Raw genomic sequence first — 25343 nt, 5'->3', positions numbered from 1 at the left:
TCCCGACCCACTGAACTCATCCTCAAAAGAAAGACAATCACTTACTAGTAACTCCTATCCCATCAGTAACCTGTCCTGGGCTGTGGGCCATGGGAAGCGTGACCTAACTGTGTGGCATGAACAGCCCAGCCCACTCTCCATCAGTACAAGCAGGGTACAGAAACACGAGCCCCTGACAGGGAGCGCCGGGGGTGCTGATGCTTTGTGAGCTGGGAGAAGACAGCACGGCAATCAGTGGGTGACGGACCCCCTTTTGCTCCTACCTCTGCTGTCTCCTCTTTACTCCCTCCAACCACCCCCACAGTCACAGCCATCTACAGCCTCATCTTCCCTCCTTACCAAGCCAGCTCCTTCTGTACCCCAATGCCCTGTAGCCATCCACACTGCCTGATCCTGGATGCACAATCCCTCACCTTCTCCACATGCTCCACATGGCAGCTGGGCTCTGCATCCCCGTGAGCGTGCTTCTCTTCACTCCCACCCCAGCCTTGTTCTTCTCCACCATCAGATCTTGCCCTGCTTACACGCACCCCCATGCACATCCCCACTGTCCCCAGCTCTTTACCTGTGCTCTGTTGCCTCGTGATTGCTGCAGCTTGTACCATAACTTACACCAGTCTCCCCCACTCGCCAGCTGCCACACACCCACAGCCCTGACAGCCCGAGCCTCCTTGCACACACCTCACTGACGAGTCCCCAACACACATCTGGAAAATCACAGTAGTGTCACCTTTTCCTACCTCACCAAATGGTCACCAGTGCACTGCAGAGCAGCAGAGAAGGTCCCAGGGATGTTGCATTACCCCGAGCAGCTCACGACACAGGCATCAAAGCTACGCATGGGAAGAGGGAGCAGGTGAAGCGCCTGCGGTGGGGAGGGCGGCAAGGATTGTGCTTGCAGCATTTACCCCGTGGGAACTGCCCGTCACCACTGCAAACCCTCTTGCGATACACTTCCTTTTACTGTAAGAGCCCTCCAAGGGAGGTGCTTGGGCACACGCACTCAGGCCTCCGGCTCAGTGTTACCAAGCTGCAGCCTGGAGATAAGGCTGCAGCAGCTGTGGGGACATTCAGCATCTTTTCCACTCCCTGTGCTAGACATCTACGTGGCACGGGGGGAGGAGATACCACACACACACACACACACACACACATGGCTGTGCACACCCACCCAACTCACCTCTTTCCAGCTGCGATGTAGAAAGTCTCAAGTCTAGTGCAGGCCAGAGCAGTGAGACGGGCTGGGCAGCGATTCGCGCCATAAGGGTGAGGCTTTGTACATCTCTGTAAAGAGCTGGACACATCCAGGACTACTGCAGGGAAGGAGGAGTTCCATCATGAATTCAATGTCCTGTGCCTTGTCAGGAAAAAAGGAAGCCTTTCCCTCCCGTGGGACTGAAGGTGAAAGAGAAACACCCTGCTGGCAATAGGAAAAGGATGCCACAGCTGTCACCTGAACACTCACACTGTTGCCCATAATGGAGGCAAATACACAAGTGCACAAAACCCTTTGAAGGGAAATGAGGGGGTAGGAGGGACTGCCATGTCTGACTGCAGGCATACCCATATGCAGGGCAGTGGGAGACACAGCCCAGCTCTTATTTCATCCCATGAAACTGGTAAAGCTCCTGGTCCACACACCCTGCACTGCCTGTGGGATCCCACTGACAGCAGAGCCCTCTGCCCGGTGCATCCACCACCCCTCCATGGTGGCCAGGCTCCTCCAGGGCTCTGTGCAATGCACACAGCCAGGGATGCCCTCGGGATGGAAGGGGGAATCCACCTGGCACCTGCATGTTGCATGGGGATGGTGGAAGCCAAGGCTCAAGTGGTGCTTCATGTCAGGCAGAGGCTGGAGAGGACCTGCCCTCAGTGCTATCTGGCAGGTGCAGCCTGCAGGGACTACACGGCCCTGTGGCACCAGCATATCAGCATTCTCCGTCTTCACAGAAGCGATAGTGAATAGGGACAGGCTTGAGGTGCAGCTGTGTCCCCAGACAACACACCTGCACAGGACATAAGCCCCCACATCAGTCCCTGAAAGACATGAAGGCCCCTATGCAAACTGCTTGCTGCCACTGTTGCTGCCCATGTTTTGCTGTGCTGCTTCTGTGGGAACACACAAAGCTCAAGAGACCTCAGAGACCAGCTTAACTATGCCAGCTGGGTCCAAAACACCTTCAATTCTGGTGGCAGCCGTGCTGCTGGGGACACAGATGTCCCCCCAGACCTGACCCTCCTTGGGAAGTGGAGCCCACAAGAGACACAAGAGCTCTCCACGGACTACCAGGAACCAGCTCGTCCTCAGCCATGCAGTGAGGTACCCGTGCAGCTGGGAATGGACTCCAGGGGCCTCTTGGCTCAGACCACCAGACCCCGATGCTCTCGACGTGTGTGGGTGTTTTAGCAGGAATATCCAAGTAATGCAAGAGTACCCAGAGCAGTATTGAATAATGAGCAGACTGCTGAGGAAGGGAGAGTGCGCAGGGCTCCGAGTGAGACGGCTGCCCAGCATCAACAAGCCCAAGGGAAAGGCTGAGAGAAGCAACCTGAGAAGAGATCTGGGGACTAACACAGGCTCATGGGAATGTCCTAGACCTTGAAAACCCACATAAAAGCACCTGTGGAGACTGGACAACCTCCCAGCCTCTGCCAGACAGGGAGACAGACATAGATACTGCTGCAGATCAGCTCTGCCCAGGCGCCATGGCTACATGCAGCCCCCTTTACTCTGGTTCATTACTCTTGCAGATGGGATGGGACAAACACTAAACGCCCTTTGTGCACTTACACACTGGACATGGGCTTCTGCAGCATCAGGCACCAGGGTCAAAGCTCAGAGACACAATAAATCGCACAGCGAAGTTGTTTCTGAAGACAAGGCTGATAAGACTGCCAGCAGCCAGCCTTGCAGAAGGACAGGATCAGGAAAAGAGCAGCCATGAGAATAAAAGGCTGGCAAAGAAACAGAAAATACTGGGAGCAAGTAATTCTTTCCAGACAGTCCTTTGGGCTCATCTCAGCCTCCATCTGCTTGGGATGCTCAGGCAGCTGGAGTCTTTAAAAAGGCTACTGGAGACTTCCCCTGCAATTGCCACTGTCTCTGGGACAGGCACCATGGGGAAGATAAACCTGGAGCCCTTCCAGCTGGAGGGCTGGGGGCCAGCGTCCTCTCCAGCCTCCCGATAGTGCCAGCACCCCCATACAGATCACAGCTCTGCACCGCCAGCAGAGCAGGGTGGATGGTTTACACCCTGTGCTTCATTGCTGACTGGCTTTTTGTGCTCACACAATAATGAGGACCTCTGGAGAGATGGGTGCTCCAGCTAAGATAGGCTGGAGCAAATCAATGAGCTGGGCAATCCTGTCAAGGCAGTGCCTCCATCTCCCAACACTGCTAATACCGTATGGGCAAGATGAACCAAGCCAGAAGAGGACAAACAGAACAACCCCCCGAACCCTCCATTTGCCTCCAAGTCAGTCAGTCCAACAGGCCATGAGATGCTACTGCAGAACTGGGGAACAACAATGGTGGGAAAGGACTTCAGGGGGTTTTGGTCCAATCCTGCTGACAGCAGGGCCAAGCTCGAGCAGGTTGCTTAGGGATTGCCCCTGCCAAGGGCTGGAAGTCTCCAAATGTGGAGACCGCCTCCCTTCTTTGGGCCCTGCTCCAGAGTCTTAACTGCTCTTGTGGGGAAATATTTTTCCTAATACCTAATTGGAATTTCCCTTGTGTGCCATTGCCACTCATCCTGTCTCTGGGCACTTCGCAGGAGACCCCAGCTCCGGCTTCTCTCCAAACACTCAGTTGCCAGTCGGCAGCGGTGAGAGCCCCCTTCACTGCCTTCCCTTTCCCAGGCTGCACAAACCCACTGCTCTCAACCTCTGCCCACGGCAGCACACCAGAAACCCCACGGCAGGGCCAGAGCTCCAGAATATCTCTGGAGACTGCTGGAGCCTGTTAGTCTCCATCCTGCCCAGCCAAAGGTGCCACTAGGAAGGACAGGAGGTACCTGCAGCCAGAGCTGGGGAGCAGACACCTGCACACCTTGGGGATGTTGAAAAAAAGAGACTTACTTCAACACTGAGACCAGTGCGAGCTGTTTTTGGTCAAGTATTTGATCTTTGCTCTGGTTGGTAGCAACACCAGTGCCTGCTGCAACACACCTAGGTTATCCCGAGCACCTAGGTTATCCCAAGCTGGGAGTCCCAAGTACCTGCTCTGAGAGGTTTGGCCCTAAACACAGAAAGACAGAGAGCTTTGGCTTCACTGCTGTGGCACTGATACCAAGCCTATCTCCACCATGCCCACAAGGGACCTGCCCTCAGGAGCGATGAGCAGGACCATCAGGAGTCAAACAGCAGAGACCAGCTGGGCCAGCTGGAAGCTCAACAGCCCAGAGCAGGTCCCTGGATGAGGGAAGGAGCTATCCACGACCCCCCCAACCCTGCAGGGTCTGCAGCAGAGCCCAGATCACACAAGGGGTTTTGGAGCTAATGACCAACCATGCCCCCAGATCTCCAGTGCATCATCATCCCTGTCCCAGGTCTCCTCTGACACTGCATTTACTCAATCCAGAGCTATCTGTTTATCACTCTCCGCCCCAGCAGGGATCGTTCATTTTTCTACCCTGCTCTCTCAGAGCGGATGGGAAGGTTACTGGGCAGGATCTGACTAGGACAGAGATCTGCTCAGCTTGCCCAGAGCTGGCTGGACGCCCCACTGCCCACATGGGGACAAAGATCCACCCCATGCACCAGAAGCTGGGATACCTGGTCACCAAACTGCTCCCTTGTGGTGCTCGTCCTCAGTCCTTCCTGGGAAAGCCTCAGCACCAAGGATGCCCCAGGCTGTCCCGGGACAGCAATGCACCCATGGCTGGAGGAGATGTGGGCAGAGCATGGGTTTGGCACATGGCCGGGCCAGATCCCAGCCCATTCCCAAGCCACAGACACTGCCTCCACCAGCTCTCCTCTGACACTCTCACCCCATCGTCCGGGGGGGACCCAGCACGGGCTGCTAGGCCTTTGGGCTCCCTTAAAGCCCAGCCCTGGGCCAGCACCTGCCCTCTGCTTCCTGCTGACTCATTCCCCTGTGATTCACCCCCTCCTCCTGCTTGACACCCATTTCTGCCACAGCTCTGTGCACGCACACATGTGTGTGTGAGTGTGCGTGTGCAACCGGGCCGCAGCTGTCAGGGCAAAGTCACAAACGCCAAACAGGGCTGGGAGCCCGGCCAGGCTGTGCCAGAGCCCTCTCCTCCCACAGCACTCAGAGGCAGGAGGGGCAGAGATGATGTTGCTGGCTTAAATCCACAGCAGAGAGACGGGACAGACAGGCAAGACTGGAGAGCCACTGTATGCCAGCACTGACGAGATAAGGAGCGATGCTGGGGGAGGGCTTCCTCCAGGCTCTGAGGCTCAAACCCATTCGTTTTATCAGCTCTCTGGTAGCCTGACCCCCACCGCTGGCTGTTGGAGGGTTACGCAGCACTACCACAGCTCAGATCCACAGGCAAGCCATCTGTCAAATAACCTGCCTTTGGGTACAGCCAAACATGCCCCCCCAGGCTGTGCCTCTTCACAGTTTGACTCTCCAGGGTGGAGAGCTTCCTGGGAGCCAGAAGGGGATTTCTTCTAAGCACAGCTACAGTCACTCAGCATCAGCTAGTGCCACTGCCCACACAGGGCCCACAGGCTTGGGCAGTTCCTGAATCTGGACAGTACAAGCCACATACATGGTGCTATGTATATACATCCTCTGCAGGCTGCTTCTCCAACTAGCAATTCCCCTAATGCTAGGGGCTGATGCTTAAACAGGCTTTGCCCCACATCCTTTCCCTTCACTTTTCCCCCAGCAACACCCCTTCCACGGGCTCTCCAGCTAACCTCAGCCTCCTTCTGAGAGGGAACCAGAGCAGACAGAGGGGACAAGAGGAAGACTGCACACCACAGCTGTGCCAGAGCCCAGCAAGAGCTGCGGCACACACCTCCCAGCCAGCGAGCAGCTCTGCGTACCAGAGCACATCCATCTGCGTCAAGGAGCACACAAGAGTGCTGGCGCACACGTAAAATGCCAGTCTGTGCAGCACACCCGGTCGCAGACTGCATTGAGTTTTTGTGTGTGTGGCAGGGTTTTGGTAGCAGGGGAGGGGGCTACAGCAGTGGCCCCTGTGAGAAGCTTCTCAAAGCTCCCCTGGCTCCAAGTCAGATCCGCCTCAGGCCAAGGTCGAGCCAATTAGCGATGGTGGCTGAGCTTCTGCAATAATGTATTTAAGAAGGGGAGCCTGGGAGGAAGAGTTGGAATTGTGAGGAGGAGTTGTGAGGGACATACCTCTGCAAACACTGAGGTCAGTGAAGAAAGTAGAGCAGGGGGGAGGTGTGCCAGATCAGAGACCCCCCTGCAGCCCATGGTGAGAGGGCAGGCGGTGTCCCTGCAGCCCATGGACATCACCGGTGGAGCAGATGCCCATCTGCAGCCCGTGGAGGACCCCACGCTGGAGCAGGGGGCTGTGCCCAAGAAGGTCGGGACTCTGTGGGAAGCCCTGCTGTTGTAGTTCAGCGCTGGGAGGACTGGAACACGTGGGAGGGACCCATGCTGGAGCAGTTCGGGAAGAGCTGCAGCCCATCAGAAAGACTCAAGTCAGAGAAATCTGTGGAGGACTGTGAGAGGGACCCTGCACTGGAGCAGGGGAAGACTGCGAGGAGTCCTCCCCCTGAGGAGGAAGGAGCATCAGAGACGGTGTGTGATGTACTGACCACAACTCCTATTCCCTGCCCCCTGCGCTGCTTGGGGGAGGAGGTAGAGAAATCTGGAGCAAAGCTGAGCTCAGGAAGAAGGGAGGGGTGGGTGGGTGGAAGGTGTTTTTAAGATGTGGTAATACTTCTCACTGCCCTATTAATCACTATTAATAATTCATATTAATAGGGACAAAGAAGAATTTTCTGCCAAAGCTCAGGACTGTATGTCAGACTCCTGGTTCTCCCTGGATTTTAACGTTTCCAATCCTCACCATGTATGCACAGAGCCTTTACCCTTCTCAGCAAAAGAAAATAAGTTTTTGTGACACAGGGTCCTGTGGGCTCCAGCAGCTTCCCCTGCACACCACCCCTCCCTTCATCAGAATGCTCCAGTCCCCAGGGTCTCTTCTAGGGAGGTGGGGTGGGAGATCCATAGTGTTCACTGTGTGTCATCAGTGAGGCCAAAATCAGGGCCAGCACCATGGTCACGGTGTCACCAAGGTCACAGCACTGGGCAAGCACCGGAACGAAACTCTGCAGCCACCAGCAGGGCAGGCCCAGCCATTTAAATGCTCGTGCTTAAATCAGCCTGTCACCACTGAAAAGATGGTCTTCCCCACAAGCTCTGGGAGCCTCTGAGAGAGCAGCAATAACCTGCATGAGGTCTTAGACAAGGCTGGCTCCCTTCCGTAGGCCCTGGGCAAAGGAGAAGCTGAGGCATGTGCCCTACATCCAGTTAGAGCAGCCAGGAACTGCTCCAACTTGAGCCAGACAGTGACAATTTCCTGCCAGCCCCCCATTTGTGACTAACAGAGGGGTAACACCCCATTTGCAACACGCCCCTCCAGCCAGGCTGGGAGGAAGAGCAGAGAAGAGATAGCCAAGCTGCTCTTGGTTCCGATGTCCCTCCCACACCAAGGGGATCCCTTGCAACTGCCTTGTGTTCCCCTTCTGCAGCCCAGGTGGCTAAGAAGAGTGGCAGAGCATCCCTCCAAAGTACAGTGACAAGACCTTGCTGCTTTCAAATAGCACATTTCAGGTCAGCAAGCTGGGAACTGTCAGCAGAGAGGAGTCAGTTTATTTGCCCACCTTTATGCTGGTGGCATGCTTCTGCAGCACAGGTGATGTCAGAGGATGGGATGAGAAGAGAGGATTTCGGGCAACAACAGATAGGGATGTTCAGGCTTTCTCAATGTCGATGTAAGCAGCGAGAAGCACAAGACATTGATGCTTCTGCTGAAATGGTTCCTGCTTACAAGGACACACAATGAGAGCATGACTCTGAGAACAGGCCATCTCCCAAGGTAAACAGAAGACGTTATGGTTTCCAAAAGCCCTGAACCAAGCCTTCCATTTCTGGGTTCCCCTTCTCACAGCAGCTCTGTGCTCCCTACAGTTCTCTCCCTTCATGGTGCTTGAAAAAGCAGTGCAGACTCCAGGCTGCTAATTTAGGTGGTAGCTGCAGTGATCCTCCCAGCAAGTATTCCCTGGGACCAGCTTTCATCTCGTAGACAGAGCCCAGTGAAGCATCAGCCCTTTGTTCCAAAAATCACATCCAAGGTAATCTGATCCAACATAAAGACTAGACGTGGAATTTCTTTAAATGAAAGCTTAGATAGGGGAGCATGCCTGTGCCAGGGGATGAAGCTGAACGGCCAAGTGCCTGCTAACCCAGCATGAAAGTTTAAGGACTAAATCACCTTTTCTGGTCAGTAACACAAATCCAAGTTTGCTAAAATTGGAAAGCCCACTGTGTGGTTCGCAGCTGGCGCTCACCCTTCCTGCAAACTGGAAACTCCTATTGTCTTGGCAGCCCTGATCAGCCCCCTGCCCTCAGCCAGGGGATGCTCTTGTTGACTCAGCACATCCTGTGGCCCTCTGTACACCTCCTGGGTGGGCTGGCTGGCTGGCTCACGCCATCTGAAGCTCAACATGGAAACCAGCCATGTCCTCTTTCCACCTCACTGTGGGAACGGAAACAGAGGTTTCTGCCATCCATCTCTTCCCTAGCTTCTTTTGCTGGACACTCTGGTACTGTGCCCCATGGGGCATCCCAAGCAGATGACATTAAGTGGAGGGGCTAGGAAAGCAGCTAGAATTGGGCTTTCCTGCTTAACTATACATGCTAAATCCAGTTTTAGCTTGGGAAGGCATTGAAAAGCCAACTTCCCTCTTCTGTCAAGGCAAAATGTGCCTGCAGGCACCCAGGACTGTCTCTTCTTCTGCATTTTGGAGAGATCCTCCCTTGCAGGCACTGCCTTTTACCCTCTGCAGCCTTCAATGGCTCAGAGCAGGTTGGAGAGACCCAAGTGCTGGCTACATCACTGATGCAGCAAATTTAGGTGCCATGTGGGGGGGCAGCCACAAATGCAATATGGAGGGGAAAAACAAAACCAAACCACCCAAAAATCCTAGGGCAGAAGGCCTGCACAAAGCCTACAGTCCTGGCCTCCTGGCTCCCAGCCTTGTGTTCAATACTCATTCATCTCAGGATACAGTTCCAGTTTTTACTCTGGTCTTAAAGCTCCCCATGAAGTTGCTCTCACTGACTCTCACAATTTCTTTTCTCTCTGCCCCACTTCCAGCAGGGACCTCAACCACTGCTGCCACCCAGCAAAAGGGTCTCCATGACCTTTGTAATTCAACACACTGGGAAAGGCTCAATCCATTCCCTCTATTCCTAGCCCAACACAGACCTTAAAAGCCCTCTTTGTTCCTGCTACAAATCCTACCCCGGAGCCCTGGCTTAACCCTTAGGGCACTGCCTCAAATAAAGAGTGCTTCACAGAAGCAAGACGGGTTGCAACATCCATGGGAAGCTGAACCTACCCTCCACCTAGAAAAGAGCTGTGCTGACAATCTGCTGGTGGCTTGCAGGACGCATCAGATACAATGGGGTGGGGTGGCGGGGAGATATCTCTGATTATCTTCATCATCAGTACCAACTACTATCAAGATGTGCATGTGGCGATCCTGTGCCCACGCTGCAGCCATGGGCATGAGTTGGGGTCACAACTATTTATTAAAACCTCCTTCAGTTCAGCAGGTTTATTACAAAACATGCTCCATGCAGGCAGATTTGGGACCGTAAGGAAGGAATAGGAGTGAGAAAGGAAGCAGGTGGGACCAGGCTCTCCTCTTGTCACTCCTGCAAGGACTTCTCTGCTCCTGTCCCCAGGTACAGCCTTGCTCCATGCCCAAGTGCAAAGCAGAGACAGCAAGTGATGTCATGCTGTTACCTCCACAGCCTGCACGAAGGCAAGAATGCAGTGACAGCACTCCTGATTCTTGCCTTGTCTGAGATAAACTCAGACCCACATCCTGAACAGCAGCCCATAAATCACTTGTTGGAGGAAGAAGTGCCACGGGACTATCCGTAATCATATGCCCTGCACACAAGAATGCAGAGGGGACAGAAAGTCCAGCCAGCCCTCCCTGCCCTAGCACAATCTCTGGCACAGGAGAAGGCAGTATGGAGCAAGGACTGCTTTGCAGCATCCAAAAATGCCAGCTCTGAAGCTGGGATGGAACAGAGCTGACCTGCAGCACGCTGAAACACCAGCTCCACAGTAGACAAAGCGGGCTTGCACCGCTGCACCCCAAAACACTAACTCTGCAGATAGGATGGGGTAGGGCCACCTTGCAGCACCCCAAAATGCCATTTCCTACCAGCTGCTGTAACTTCCCCTCTGTCCCTTTCCGGTCCCGCTCTGCCCCTCCCTGCTCCCCAGGCCACAGGGAAACTGAGTCACGGCATGCTGTCCCTGCCCTGAAGAAGGAGAGTGGGTGGGCAGCCCCCAGCACCAGGCACAGCATGGGAAGTAGGGCAAGGGTGGTACTGACAACTCTGAAGACCCCAGTGATAGGGAGAGGTAAAGATACCCACATGTCCTACACTAAGCAGCTATCCAAATCATGAGCCTCCTCTGTTCTCACCTCTTCGGAAGCTGAAGTTGGGCCCACTCTGCTGCTGGCCTTATAGACTGCACCCAGCTCTGGTGGGCTACAACTGGTCCCACAGAGTGATACATGTGCTCTCTGGCATCAGAGGGGACAGGGACATGCAGGGCTCTGCACCAGATGCATTTAACTTAGCATGGCCCAGAAAAGAAAGGTAATGCCACAGAGGAACAAAAAAAAAAAAAAATTAAAGACCCAGATAGAGCATTATAAACCAGAAGAGTGCCCTGACTTCCAAAAGACTGGTAGGGGACTGGATGCTTCCTTGAGAGCAGGTCATTGCATTCTTTAAAAGATTCATGTGTTTGAGTAATGACTTGGATTCTCTGGTCCAGCTCTAGGAGCTGGTAAGTTTCCAATTACTGACCTCAGCCCCTCTGTTTTCACCACACAACTCCAAAACCCTTCTGAGGGCCTGCTTACCAGCTAAGCTTCCCAGAACCAGGACCACAGTAGCGTTCACCCCCACCAGCATCCTTTAAAATCCGTATCTCTGGTGCTGTAGCAAATCACAACCTATCTATCCACCTGGTAGGCAGAGAAGCTAAAGATAAAGATTTGTTCATTCAGTCTCTGGGTCAGACATCTCACTAATGTTATGAAAGTTACAGTTTGTTTATTGCTTTTCTCAAGGTCACAATGAGGTTAAGAGCCCAGCATTGTCCAGTTCAGCTGGGCCACTGAATGGGAAAGCAGAACTCATGCTGCAGAAAATGCATAGCTATTATGTACTGCTCATCTCAGTTGTCTCCCTCCACCTTCCTGAGGACTCTCTGAAAACAGATCCTTTCACGCCTCCCGGGGGAAGCATGTTCAGGTGGTATTTGCTCTTGTTGTCACGCAAAGGATCACGTTATTGCCAATACCCTTGCTCCAGCTCTATCTCTCAGGACAACATAATAGTAGATTAAACTCATTATCCCCTATCACTTTATGGCACAATATTTTCATTTCTCTGTTAACACACATCTGCGATGTATCATGTTGCAGGCAGGCTCACTCCAAAGGAAATTCCCTGCTCTTTCCTTACAAGGATTTGCACAGGCAATACCTTTTCAGTAGAAAAAAATCCCAAACTAAATCAACACTACCACCAAAAAAAAACCCAAACCAAAAAACACTCCAAAAAACCTACTTGGAGGTTCATTTAAGGACAGAATTAGACTTTTCTTTACAGACCACCACTTTGGTCAGTCCTTTCCCAGGCTCTGGAGGGCAGCATTCTCACTACTGCTCACACCGGTGCAAGCTCCATCAGCAAGCTCCATCAGCAACGTTTGGAGCCATGTAGTGAGGAAGCTTTCAAGGGTGAGATGCCTTTTCCTTCCCAAAAGCAACCAGCACATGAACACAGGCATTTCCTGGTAAACTGTTCCTCCTTGCTTCCAGCCTCTGCTACAGGGGTGGCCTCTGATAGCAGCCTTCCTCCGGAAACACCACTGCGTTTTGCTCAGTTACTCTAACAGAATGATATTGTAGGGAAACAGCGTTAAAGAGAGCTGTAATCTATAGTAAATCATTCCTACTGAGCTGCCAGGGAGATAGCTGCACAGGGGAAAGAGAGGTGCTGTAAGTCTGCTCCCTCAACAAATCTAAGCCATGAACAGCCCTTTGGTTACAGGGAACAGGCACAGAAGCAAGAGGAGCACTTTCAGGGTGGCTGATTTATGCCACCGATTTTTGTGTTCTATCCAGATTTATCACATGGCCAGGACAAATTGCAAATACCTTAAGATCCCAGACTGTCAGTCTTCTGTCAGTCAGAAGACCAGACAAAAAGCCTGAGAATATTCTAGTTCCTCAAAAACTGCTCATAATTTTAGCTGTTGCTGCTCCTAGAAAATTAATTGAAAGCAAAGCTCAGACCCGCTACTTGATGCCATAACTGCTTTATTTTTCTGGCAGCCACAGCAGAGAGGACCTTGAGAATTACCTTCTTTGTCCACCACTGGCCCAGCTATGCTAATCTCATCAGTAATACAAACACTGGTATAGAAAGGACTGGAGTGACTGTGCTAACCTGTTTACGTTATGCTCTCTCTGCACAGCTACAGCACTGCTGAGTGGCAGTAAGAAAATCCCAGTTGCAGAGAGTCCAGGCATTTCCCCCTGCTCTGAGTTGAGCAGACAGTTGGCTCTTGCAAGCTATTCTTTATGTATCTTCCAGACAGGGCAATCTGTACAGCACTGCTGGGCTCGACTATCTTCTCACAATTTAGGGAATGCAGGTAGAAACACCCACCGAGTCAAAGTCTCCTCTTGGTCCCAATGATCATCACCTCTCTGCCGAAATCCCCAGCAGCAGCTTTAAGGTTGGTCCTGATGTCTAAAAGGACACTGGCCATTCTTCCAGAGTGACAGTGCTTACGACAGTGTCCCCATCTGACTACTAGCAGGTATGCATGTCCCAGACTTGCCTAAGGCGATGGCAGCAGCAAATCGCAGCAGCACGTAACCCACACAGTACTTTCCGAACTTCAACGCCACAGCTCAGCCAGGAGGAAATCTCTCTTGGCTGCCTCACCCTAAATGCTTATTCCAGCACTGCCTGTCTTAACTTCTCTCCAAATTGGGAGCAGAGTATGTGACCCCACTGCCTTTGGGCTTTTCTGATCCTTTGTGCTGTACTTAAAAATGTGTAGTATGAACAGGCAAGACACAAAAAGAGGGAGCAGCCCTTCAAAGATGACATGGTTATAACTCATCAGGTCACAGTGCCCAGGAGCCTGAGTCTTGGGCAAGGATCTCGGCATGCAAGGTGCTATACAAATGGCAAAAGAGAAAACACCCTCTGCCCTACAAACTAGCAGTCCACACCCCAACACACATGCGTAACCCAGAGCCTTATCTGCTGGGTTCTGCATCCACTCCATGATATTTCACAGTGTATCTTGTGGCCTCAGTCCAGAGGAAAGATCAGAAACAACAGACGGTGAAAGCAGGGTCAGAGAGAACTATGGTTTGGCTCAATGGATTCTGACCATGCTTCGCCATCATCCGCACCCGTAACATATCGTAATGTCAATTCTCGCACCAAGGTCACATACATGAAGAGCAGCGCTCGAGCTGGTGATCTGAAATTGCCTTTGGTGTCAGGTACCAGTGTCCCAGTTTCCTCCATGGGAAGCAGGCTCCAGCTGCTAGTGCAGAGCAAGCTGTTCCCCTATTTTGAAAGGGAAGGAACCTGTCGGACACAGGAGGGAGGAAGTGCACTGCTGTCTGCTGCAGGCAGCTTTCCCAGAGGCTCCATGTTCCAGCTGCCAGCTCCTTGTTTGCTCTCCCTTGAGCACACTAGGTCCTGGAGTCCAGGTGACATTTTACAAAGAAGTCTAGCCTATTTGGGAGTTTTAAGATGACTGGAACTGTAGCACTAGACAGTGTTCAGAAGTCTATACAGATCTTAGAATCATCCAAAAGAGAAGACGGACACTATGGCAGACCGGAAATGGTGAAATGGTTTTCAGGGGACTTTCTGAGGCTTTGTACCCTGGTTCGGAGCTGGATGGAGGGGTCACAGCTCAGGCAAGGATCATGACATTTGTGAGCACAGGGCCATTCGGACAGCTCACAGCCAGACATCCTTTCCCCTCCAGGTTTGCCTGCATCCTAGTCCCAGATGAACTCTGGCCACAAGCACTACAGCAGCATGTGCCACCCCACGGCAACCCCACACATCTGACCTCAGAGCATCCTTGAAGGTGAGGCAGGCTGCTTCCCCTCTCATTCTGGGCTGGGCACAGAGCTGCAGGCAGGGTGTTGTAGCTCACTGCGAGCATTGACCTTTGAGAGCTGTAATGAGAGAGGTTTATAGCTCTTGCAGTCATCCACGTTGAGACGGGCAAGCTGTGCTTGCTGCCAGTCAGTCCCTTCCCCCTGGCTCACATCCAGGGCTTTAGGCACATCATGGAAGACAGGTCAGGTCTCAGTCACGCTCACATTATGGCCACACTGGAGCCACCCTCCTGACCCATTCTCACTGCACAGCAAGTGGCACAATGCTTCCTGCTTTCTTCAGCAACAGGAGAGAGCTCTCTACCAGCATCTGGCAATGGGTCTGCTCAAAGGCAGGTTCAGAAACATTTAACGTCTCCTTTACCTGCCCCAGATGATGGTCTCAGACCGTATCAGAGGCCTCACTAGCACATCTGCTCTCCATCAGAGTACAGATACCCCAGAGCAAGGCAAGCTGGCTGCGTGAGCTGGATGGCACAGTACAGGGCCAGGCATTCTGGGAAGATGCAGGCATCACTGGAGTCACTTACATTGATTAACTGAGGATAAGCAAGAGCAGCAGAATGACTTACTTTCCTCTGCGGTATAGCGAGAGGGCTCAGGAGACTGGTTTCTTTCTGGCTGGGCCTGCTCTGCAACTCAAGGCTTCAAACAGAACAGGTCTGCGAAGAGGAGCTGCCTGACGTTCCCCAGCAAGGGGCAAAAGAGAGGAAAAGATGGACAAAACTCCCCCGGCCACTGCTCCAGAGGATGGCTCTGGATGCCAGATTGTCATGCAGGAGCCCAGCTGTGCTGAGCTCATGTCACAGCTGGGACAGGGCTGCACTGAGGACTGCAGAAGGTTGCACATTTGCCCCAACTCCTTCTCTGCCATGAGCTGTGGGAAATGTAGTGTAAGCAATGCTGCCAGCGGTGAGTTGCCATAGCAATTCCCCCCAAGCATGCCCCCCTGCCTCTCTCCTTTGTCTCTGCTCCCCCAAGCCTTGCTGTCCCCTCCCTGCTGCCCCACACATAAAACCTGCTGCACAACACCCAAAAGCCTCAACATGCTTCTAAAGGGCTGTTCATCACCCTGAGGAACCACAGGGGCCAGAGGTGGAAGCCCCAGCAAGCAATCATCCCCACCCGTTTCACGGGCAAGGTGCCTAGTGTGGACCTGAGTGCATCACACCTCATTGTGCCCAGTCCTGAGGTGCAACACAGGAGAGCTGGGCAGCCAGACTTGGGGTGTAGAGGCCCCTCTGGCTGCACCTCCCATCGTGGTGTGGCAGGCAGGGATGCTTCGACATCGCGGCCTGCCCCACACTGCCTGCTCCGTTGTGGTGACATGCAGTCCCTGTCAAGCCCAGACCAGCACAACACAGCTGCCTGCATGTCAGAAAGCCCCATGAGCTCTTTCTACCTTGTGGCAGCACCAGGTCTGATGGAAACAGGGGTCCCTGACTCTTCTTGCTGCTGCCTGGCAGGCGTCTCCTAAGTCTCTGCCCTCCAGTCCCATCCCATTTCCACTTCAGGCAGGTCTGTTCTGCTACATCAAACCTTGCCATGGCTTGAACCAGAGACAGGACCCTACTTTGCTTCCTGTCCTAAAAACTGTTGTCTACCATTGTTATGTGTCGCTAAGCAGTTATCCAACCCAGCATGTAAGCAGAGCTCCTCTCCCTTTCATCTCTCCCACACAGGCACAAGATGCAAGGGGAAGACAAAGGACCCTGCTGAACCACACTTAGGTTTGATACCTGCCAATATCTTTCAATGAATGAATTTAACAACTTAACAGAATGGATCAAAAAGAACTTCCAAAAGCTCTGCTTCCCTCCCCACTCTGTCCTTGCCCAGATCTAGTAGGGCCCAGCACAACCAGTTACATCACTTGAGGGTTGAAGCAGAAGCTAGCAAAACCTTGGTCCTGATCCAGGATGAGTCATGAGCTCAGGAGACCATGCAACTTCCTTCTGATACCATCAACCATGTCTTAGACGGGCTAAAAATAAAGATGGGCCAAAACTGCAGAGCCATGTCTTGCCTCAACATGTAACTTAGCAAAGCTCAGCGCTAAGCTCAATGCTGCTGAAAAATCACCTGAGCAGGTGGAAACCGAAAAGCACAGAGAGGCCAAAAGTCTTGGGTGTACAAACAAGGGAGAAGCCAGGAGGCCTCACCCTGTGCTGCGCTGGTGGATGGCGGTGGCAGATGCCAAGCAGTCATCCAGCCGTAGAGAGAGGGCCCTCTCATCTAACTCGGCTGTGGGCTTTGGAGTACTTCCACATGCAGAGGTTTCACCGAAGACTGTTTTCTGCACCGCTTGCGCCCATCCAAGACAACAGGGACTGACTGCTGCAAACAGGAAGGATGCTGCATTTTTTGCAGGAAAAGGCTGGAAAGCTGCAGCCGCCTTCTGTCCTGGTTTCAGCTTGGATAGAGTTAATTTTCTTTCTAGTAGCTGGTACAGTGATCTGTTTTGGATTTAGTGTGAGAATAATGTTGATAACACACTGATGTTTTAGTTGTTGCTAAGTAGTGCTTAACCTAAGTTAAGGATTTTTCAGTTTCCCATGCTCTTCCAGCAGGGAGGTGCACACGAAGCTGGAAGGGAGCACAGCCACAACAGCTGAACCGAACTAGCCAAAGGGATATTCCATACCACAGGACGTCATGCTCAGTACATAAACTGGGGCGAGCTGGTCAGGGGGGCTGATTGCTGCTCAGGGACTGCTGGGCATTGGTCAGCAGGTTGTGCACGATTGCATTGTGCATCACTTGCCTTTTCTTGGGTTTTACTTCTATTTTTGTTATCTCTCTTTTCTTTATAGTTATTATTACTATATTTTAACTATTAAACTGTTCTTTTCTCAACCCACGAATTTTACCTGTTTTCTGATTCTCCTCTGCATCGCACTGGGGAGGAGCAGGCAGCTGCATGGGGTTTAGTTGCCAGATGGGGTTAAACCACAACACTTCCCAACACACAATGCATGAGCACCCACAAAGCAAGGTCCAAAGGGTGCTTCGTGTTAGGGCTAAAAAAAAGGGTCACACATACATCTGATATGGCTTAGACACTTTAGGTAAGTGAGGAATTCAAAGTTCTTCCCAATCCCTGGGACGCTATGCTCCAGCAAAACCTTCACACACAAGGATACAGGACTGTCACATAGCTCTCAGCAAGGAGCCACAGCATCGCACACAAATAGGAGTTCAGAGGGACACCGGCAATGTTTGGAGACCTAAAATTAGCCTCAGCAGATGATTCTCTGCTCCATTCTTGGGAGCAGCGAGAACCGAACAAGGATCCAGCTGTCCCAACACTCCCATGAACAGGATCTTTGAATGCCCGACCTACTCACAACAGAGATGGTAGGGCAAAGAGGGGATTCCTCACATAACTCCAGTGCCAACACTCACAAGGAACCCAGGGCCCCATCTCTGAAGGAAGGGGGGCAGCATTTTCTTGGTGTTTCAAGTGGAAAGACCACCTACTCCTAGATCAGCTGGTCAGACCAAGGGGGAATGGTAGCCCACACACACTACAAGCAGGCTGAAGGACATTAGGCTGACCACTTTCTGTTGAAAACTTTCTGTTTCTCCACTTTGCCCAGTCTTTGAGTTTGCCAGCAAAGCATTCCATCCCATTCCTGACAGAGGCACTGCAAGTCTGTCCAAGGGTCTGCAAGCTGTACTGGCTTCCAGATTACTACCAGCTTCACTAAACTGAACCAACATGGTTAATTCAGCCTGGATGTAAGTTCATTGATATCACTTGGGTTAGGCAATATCCAGACGAGAGAGAAGAGGTTCATGCTATGATCAAGTAATGGGAGAAGCTGCTGCATTACACATATATGGGAGATTTTCTGTCCCTGGAGGTATCAAGCTATTTGGTCAGCAACTGTGAGGGAAGAAAGGTGGATCCAACATGGTGAGCCTTGTGTTAAAATGCCTCTTGCCAAAGGGCAAGAGAGCCCTGAGAGGATTCTGTGAGCTTGGTGGACTGGGGTCTGTAAGCAGTTCCAGCAGAAGCAAGGGCAAACCTTTTCTCTGGTCTTAACCATATAACATGTCTCTTCCATCACTAAGATTTAAGATCCCAGCATGGAGCAGGTATTAGTAATTGCCACAAGTCAGCTGGATAAAGGGGCTGCTCAGCTGCCACTACATTGTATGGTTGCAAGTCCACAGCACACAGCACTGAGATGAGGGAAGGATATTTTCCTTCCTTCCTTTTGACTTCCCAGGTAAATCTACCCTTGCCTCACTGGCTGTGGGTACAGCATCAGGCTGAAGGATGAGATGGCCTGAGGCCCAGACTCTAGCTGTCTCTGGACTGGCCCCAAACTTCCCTGGCAGACACTTCAGAGGAAGAGCCACACAGCCTGGGCAGCCACGCGGCCTAAACAGCAGCTTCTGTATATAACTTCTCCTGGCCAAATAGCACCTGAGCTCTGGGATGAGAAAAGGGCTCTGCCTGCCCTCCACAGAGGCACAGTGCTGATGAGGGCTCCCTTCCCAGCAAGGGCACACGGTGCAGGTGGGCTGGCACTGCTAGATCCCAGGCAGGCACACAAACATTCAAGCACAGGGATGGGGCGGGGAGCTGGCCAACAGGAACCAGGCTGGTTACCTCAGAGCAGAGATGGCCTGACCTTTGCATTTCTTGACAGTGGCAATACAAAGACTATCAGTCCTCCTGAAACACTTCACTGTCATTTTAAGCCTCATACACCATGGTCAAGGGCCTCCTCGAGCTACAAAATTCTGGGAAAACGTAGGCAGAGCTCAACTGGTTCTGTCAGAAAGCAGGATCATGTCTGCCACGAGCTCTGGGTGAGGTCTCAGCTCTGTTTGTTCAGGTGAAGGACAGCAAGCAGCACAGAGCAGCAGCTGGGAAATGCTCCCATTCAATACTGCTGGTACACAGAAGGGCAAGTGCAGCAAGCAGCACAGACTGTAAGGTCCCAAAGACTTAAAACACACTGCCCCTGAGCTCCTGACAACCATGTGCAGGGTTCAACAGTCGCAACAGCACCAGTTGCACACATTCAGGCTCCCTTCACCACACTGCCAGCCAGGTGGGAGGCAGGAGCACTCAGCAAGCCTGGGCTGTGGGAGAACCTCACTGGGTGACACCTATTCTACAGAGCTGTCCCTTGGGGCCAAGGGGCGGCCCAGTGATGACTGAATGGGTGCTAACCTTGGTGTAGGGCTGAAGCAGACGGGAAAGGCAGCTCTCAGCTGTCAGCACCCACAGTGTGGTCTTGGGGTCGCTTGTTCCAGCTGTCTTGGGTCACCTGGAAAGACAAGTGCACAGACACATGTTCAGCTCAGCTAGGAAATATCCTGCCCACACAAGAAGACCTTCTGAACACGGGGTGAACAGTAATTGCTCATCCAAGCCAAGCAAGTTAGTGGCCTATGAACAGAAGCAACAGACCCCGAGTACTCCAGCACCTCGAAGATCCTGCCCTATCTTTTAGCAGTGCTGAGGCTGCCCCTCCAGTTGCAGCCCTGACTCCCTCCCGGGGTTCCAGTTATCACCCCAGTTCCCTACATGACTCCAGGTGGGTGCACGGTTGGCTCCCCGGAGAGATTCTGCTAAGGTCGCTGCCACCATTCTCCTTCCCCAGATTTTAGTGGCAAGTAAAGGCCTTTCTGTGCCCTTAACTTTGTTCTCCACCCCCGCAGCTGTATGTTGCTCCACCACACAGACTTTGTCAGTGCTCAAGTAGATGCACTGACATACGGTTTATCTGCAAGAACAGGCTCTGGCTGCGGTCCCCACAGGCCACCTGCTAAACCACCCCATGAGGACGTGGAGCCAGGGCAGGGAGGGCCAAATCCACTGCTGCAGAGACACTGCTCCCAACAACCCAAACAGACCAAGCCTAGTCCAATGCCGCAGCGTTTCCCAGGCTACAGGAAAGGGGAAAAACGACAACTTAATAGAAATCTCCGAGAGGCCTGCCAACACCGTCACAAAGACATTGTTTAAGACTCCTCCCCAGGCTCCCAGTGCTGTAATTACAGACTACCGGAGATCGCAGTGTGTGGGGGCTAGGTCCCCATGCCCAGCAGGTCCTGAAAACCAGGACGATATCAGCCTCCCCGAAACCAGGTCTGTTATTCCCCTGGCCACAGGCACAATGAGCAAAAGCTGCTTAGGGGCAGTCCCTGCTCCCCAGGCTGCCCTTCCCGCATGGGCACCCACCCTGTGGCACCACCAGCAGCACAACCCAGCTGTGACCAGAGCCACAGCACTAGTGAGCAGAGCACTGCAGGCAGCCACACTGCTGGTCCCCCAGAAACACAGCCTTTACATCATGATGCGGGGAGGCACTGCCACACTAGCTTACTGGTGCACCAGCCCTTAAAACAGTGATGAAGGCATCCAGAAAGTTTGTGCTTAATGTCACCTGCACCTACACAGCTAGCAGGTCAACCTGCATCCAGGAGACGTCCGACCTGGAGGCTGCACCAGCTAGTCACCAGGGCTATGTTTTCAGAGAGCTTACAAGCAGAACAAGACCCAGTAAGTGTAGCATGTGTATATGTAAATACATATATTTAAAACCCTCCACCAATTTTCTGCTCTACCGCACTACCTTGCAGAGAAAGCTCTAAGTCTGAGCAGTGACAAGAATTGCTTTGGACATGGCTGAAGTCCTGCCACCCACATACTGCGGCAGCACAGGAAGCGATGGCAATGTATCTGACAGGGATGGGTTGAAAACACCCCCCAGGAAGAATGCAATTACCCCAAATGGACTGAGGCCAGGAGATCTGGATTATCACCTCAACTCTTGCATAAAGGGTTTTGCATTGTTTTTCACTTCCAACGAGAAGAATCACAGAGTTGACATCAGCCCTGGCCCGGGACATGGATTTGTTGCTAAAAAGCACTTCCAGCTGAATCACTAACTGCGCTTTTTGCAGCACACAGGACTCCTTTGAAGGCTTCCCATCCAAGTATTGTTCTACCATCAGGCTGCTTAGCTGGGGGGTTGTCCAGGCCACAACACAGGCGAGGATGACTGCAAACCACTGGCCAGTCCTGAAAAAGCTCTCTGAAATGCAGAGCATGTGAGCTCAGCTGCTCTTCATTCAGGATTCACAACCAGCTGAAGACACTGACAGAAACAGGGGGAAAACATGTTAATTGGCAGCTGGGTATTCACAAGGCCGGGCAAGGGAGACTATGAAAGAGGAGCAAAGGCAAAGTGAGGATGAAGATTTGCACAGACTCTTCCCAGCCAAAGAAAATCATTTTTAAAGCAAACCTCAAACTTTGTGAGACCAAGTTCTCTAGAGGTTATATTCACCTGGCTCACTTGCTCATGAGCAAAAGCAAAACGGAAAAACAAAGAAAGAGAGCTGGTCAGAAAACAGGCTCCAGGGAACAGAGCTGCCAGGCACTGCAAACAGAAGGAAGGACCAGAAACACATGATGGCATTACCAGGACACAGGGACCCACACAACTTGCTGGAGAAAGGGTGTCCCTCAGAGTGATGCCATGTGGAGAGACATCAGGCAAAACCCTCCCACAGAAGACTCTCACTGCCAAGTAACCCGCAACAGCACCCTCCACAAGCCATCTGTTAAGGTACAAATCTCTCCCTTTGGGATTTCTCCTGTGTTGCCCTTCACACCTGTCCTGCCTCAAACCTGACTCATTAATTCCTTCAGTCATGGAAGCCTCTGATAGTTTGATAACAGCTCCAGTGACAGTGTGCTGAAGACACCACTTTTCTAACCAATATAGCTTCACTTTTTCCCTTCACATCTGTGGTTGCATACCTACGAATGACACGTTTTCTTGTTCAGCACCCAGGGAGAGTCCTGGCCACAGGCACTGTGCATTTCCACACAGCACACGATGGTGCCTATCAAATCTAGAAGGGGACAAGCGTGGGCAGGCCCAGAGCAGCAAGGGCAGGTAAAGGCCTCAGGAAGAGTCAAGAGTCATTGACTTTCAAGAGTCAGATCAGTAACTATGCCCTTGAACCACCCTCAGACCCAGAAGCAGTGGGGAAGGTTGGGGCGTCTCTGCCCTCTGCTACTCAGTGTGGCTGTGCAGAAACAGGCCAGGGCAAGCAGCTGGCAGCAGACAGCAAGGAAAAAAAACAGTGGCGCAGATGTGCTTCCCTGCCCTCAGAGGTCCCTTGAACCCAGGGAGGGAACTTCCTTTCCTCCTCCTGCTCCGCATGCTCAGAAGACCTGAAACTGGCAAGGGAATGGGGGCTGGGAAAGCTCAGAACCACAGCAGAGGGAGGGTGTATGGGGGCTTCATGTGCCTTGGAGGAAGCTTCCAGGAGCAAAACAGCAACACTACCAGTAAAATTAAAATGGTTATTGTTAAAATGTTATTCCCTAAAGTCATTTCTGCAGAGGGCAGATGCAAAGAACAGAGAATTGAGAGCTTCTCTGCCCAGCTTGCTGCAAAGGCAGGGCAGCAGGGGAGCCCCTCAGCAAGCTGTGCCTCAAATACCAGGGTCCCCAAAGGCAGTGCAGGGTGACCCCACCAGCTTTCCTTCCAGCGGTGGGTAAGCAATCTCTCATGCAGGGAACAGAAACAAGATGAGTGGCAGAGCTGAAACAGCCCCAGCCTTGCCCCACTTGGAGGCCGGACCTTGCTCTGCAAGCCCAGCTCCCCAAGGACTGCAGCTCTATGGCTGGGGCAACCGGAGGACTCTGCTGTCCCCACACATCCTGGCTACTCCAAGCATTCAGGCCCCATGACAGACAGCAGGAACCCTGCAAAACATTATGGGAGCAGCTGCTGCAGATGAGGCGAAAGCTGGTGCCATCTCCTCTGCAAGAGACACCATGGCAGCAGTGTCCCACTCCGATCCAAACCCTGTACAAACCTCCCTGCCCACCCAAGCTCCCACCTCTGCCCTGCCCTCAGCACAGGCAGAGCTGCCAGGAGGCTGCAGAGATGCCCAAACGGGTGACTGGGCTGCGCAGAGGGAGCTGCATGCTGGGACATGTAGTCCCTGCCAGGGCCCTGCCTCTTGCTCACGCCGAGACCCGCACAACGTGAATTGCTGCTGACAAGGCTTTACAGGATGACTTAATTCTCACGGTCCTCATCCCCCTTCTAAAGCAGAGCCCAGCCAAAAGTCTAGTACTTTCACATTAGGAGTTTTCTCCTGTTCCACCTGCCAGACCTTGTTCACCTTCTGCACGTTACCAAGTTTGTCAAGACTCTCCTTTGTGTCAGGGTTCAATCCTGCTACACTCTCCACAAGGTCCCAACCTCCCCTCTTTGCTGAGGCTAACAAACACAGTTCAGGCAGAGGACGGGTCCATAAGGAGACCTTTGCTTGTGCAATGCTTTTTTAAAAGGCACTGAGTGGAAGTGACTTTTAAAATACCCTAAGACGCAGCACGACATTCCTCTATCATACACTTCCCACGGCAGCTGCAAACTCCATGTTCCTTCCTTAAAAAATAAAAAAGTAGTCTGGAAACCCCAGAGATAAATCTATGTCCCTCGTACATGTCACCTGATGGATCACACTCACGGGTGGGTTGCAAACAAGCCCACCACCCCAGCTCCCATCACGCAGCCCTCCCTCTGTCTTCCCTAATGCACAGCAGCTTTCTAAACATAACATCTGGGACTGCCAAGAGTACACTGCTCACTGCCTGTGTGATTTTTATAGAAACTGAGCGCCTTGGCCACAGCAAAATGCTGGAAAACCCCACCAGGTCTGTAGCTGCTGATTTTGGGTGGGTAAGCGTCCCCCAGGATGGGTCCTTCCGCCCGCGGCGGCTGTCACCAGAGGGCAGCAGGCCTCCCGCCGCGGATGCTGGGGTTCACATCCGCTCCAGCGCCTGTTTTTGCAGCCCCACGCTGAAGGGTGTGATCTACCCACGGGGCAGGTGTCGGTCAAAGAGGTGCTGGATGAGCCGCATCTCCCGCTCCCCGCCTCGGTGGGCTGAGTGGCCGGGGCCACGCTGCGGGCCTCCGGCATGGCCCCACTGCCACGGATCCCTCGGACACGGGCTGTCCCGGGGGACGAGAACAGTCAGCAAGTCCCAGCCGGGGCTGGGTTTGAGCTGATGCCCGGGAGGAAGAGGAGGAGGAGGAGGCCCCATCCTGTCGACAGAGCCGTGGGCAGACTCTCCCTGCCCATGTCACGGCAGAGAGGACGTGGCCTTGGTGGGGGAGCACATCCTCCCTGAGCTGCCGGGGGCCTTGGCGGGGGGCTGGCAGCCGGGATGGGGGGCACCCCCCAAACACAGTCTGCACCGCCACAGCCAGAGCACACCCCTCCTGGGCAGCGGGGCTGTGAACAGCCCCGCTGTGTGTCACCCCCCACCCCCAACCCCACCTCTGACAGACTTCCCCACCACAGCCCCCCCGAAGCAACAGTCCTCCCCCGGCCACCGACGCCCCCGGCAGAGGGGACACAGCGTCCCTGTCACAGCTCCCCCGCCCCCGACAAGCCGCGCTGCGGTCACGCCGCCGCCTACCGCAGGCTGCCCCCCCCCGGCACCTCCTGCCACAGCTTCCCCCGCTCCCAGCCCCCCCGCGCCGGCCCCAGCACTCCCGGCTACAGCCCCTCCACTCACGCCCCCCCCAGTTCACGGCCCCCCATTCCGGTCACAGCCCCCCCCCCCCAATCCCGGCCGCGGCCCCCCCTCCTCCTCCAGTCAGGACCCCCAGTCCCACAACCCCCCCGAACCTTCTGGAACGGGGAGGGGGCGGCGGGGACGGGGCGCATTAACCCCTCCCACGCCGGACAAGCAGCCCGTCCCCCCCTCGGCCGTGCCCGGCTCTGCTCCGTCCGTCCCCCCCAGGCCCTGCCCGCCGCGGCCCCGCCGGACCCACCAGCGCCCCCTCCGCTGCTGCCGCCGCCGCGGCCCCAACTGCTGCGCGGCTCCGTCCGCTCCTTCCGGGTGCCGG

At 53.4% G+C, this 25343-nt stretch overlaps 1 protein-coding gene across 11 annotated transcripts in view; it reads right to left on the bottom strand.

Moving 5' to 3' along the window:
* The window catches only part of ATOSB (atos homolog B), a 41375-nt gene extending 16032 nt beyond the window's left edge, over positions 1-25343 (bottom strand). For 3 of the 11 annotated variants that reach the window (XM_074812655.1, XM_074812650.1, XM_074812662.1), the window contains exons 1-3: positions 25269-25343; positions 19625-19721; positions 1181-1313 (exon numbers count right to left, since the gene is read on the bottom strand). The gene's annotated coding sequence lies outside the window, so the exon portion shown is untranslated. Of the gene's footprint in view, positions 1-730; positions 935-1180; positions 1396-6334; positions 6354-14381; positions 14491-19624; positions 19722-25268 lie in introns of those variants that run through there. The other 8 variants (XM_074812651.1, XM_074812652.1, XM_074812654.1 and 5 more) reach the window with 8 other exon arrangements.

The sequence above is a fragment of the Strix aluco genome, chromosome Z (assembly GCF_031877795.1).
Source record: "Strix aluco isolate bStrAlu1 chromosome Z, bStrAlu1.hap1, whole genome shotgun sequence".
In the NCBI taxonomy this organism is placed as follows: Eukaryota; Metazoa; Chordata; class Aves; order Strigiformes; family Strigidae; genus Strix; species Strix aluco.
This window is presented reverse-complemented; position numbering and strand designations above follow the sequence as displayed.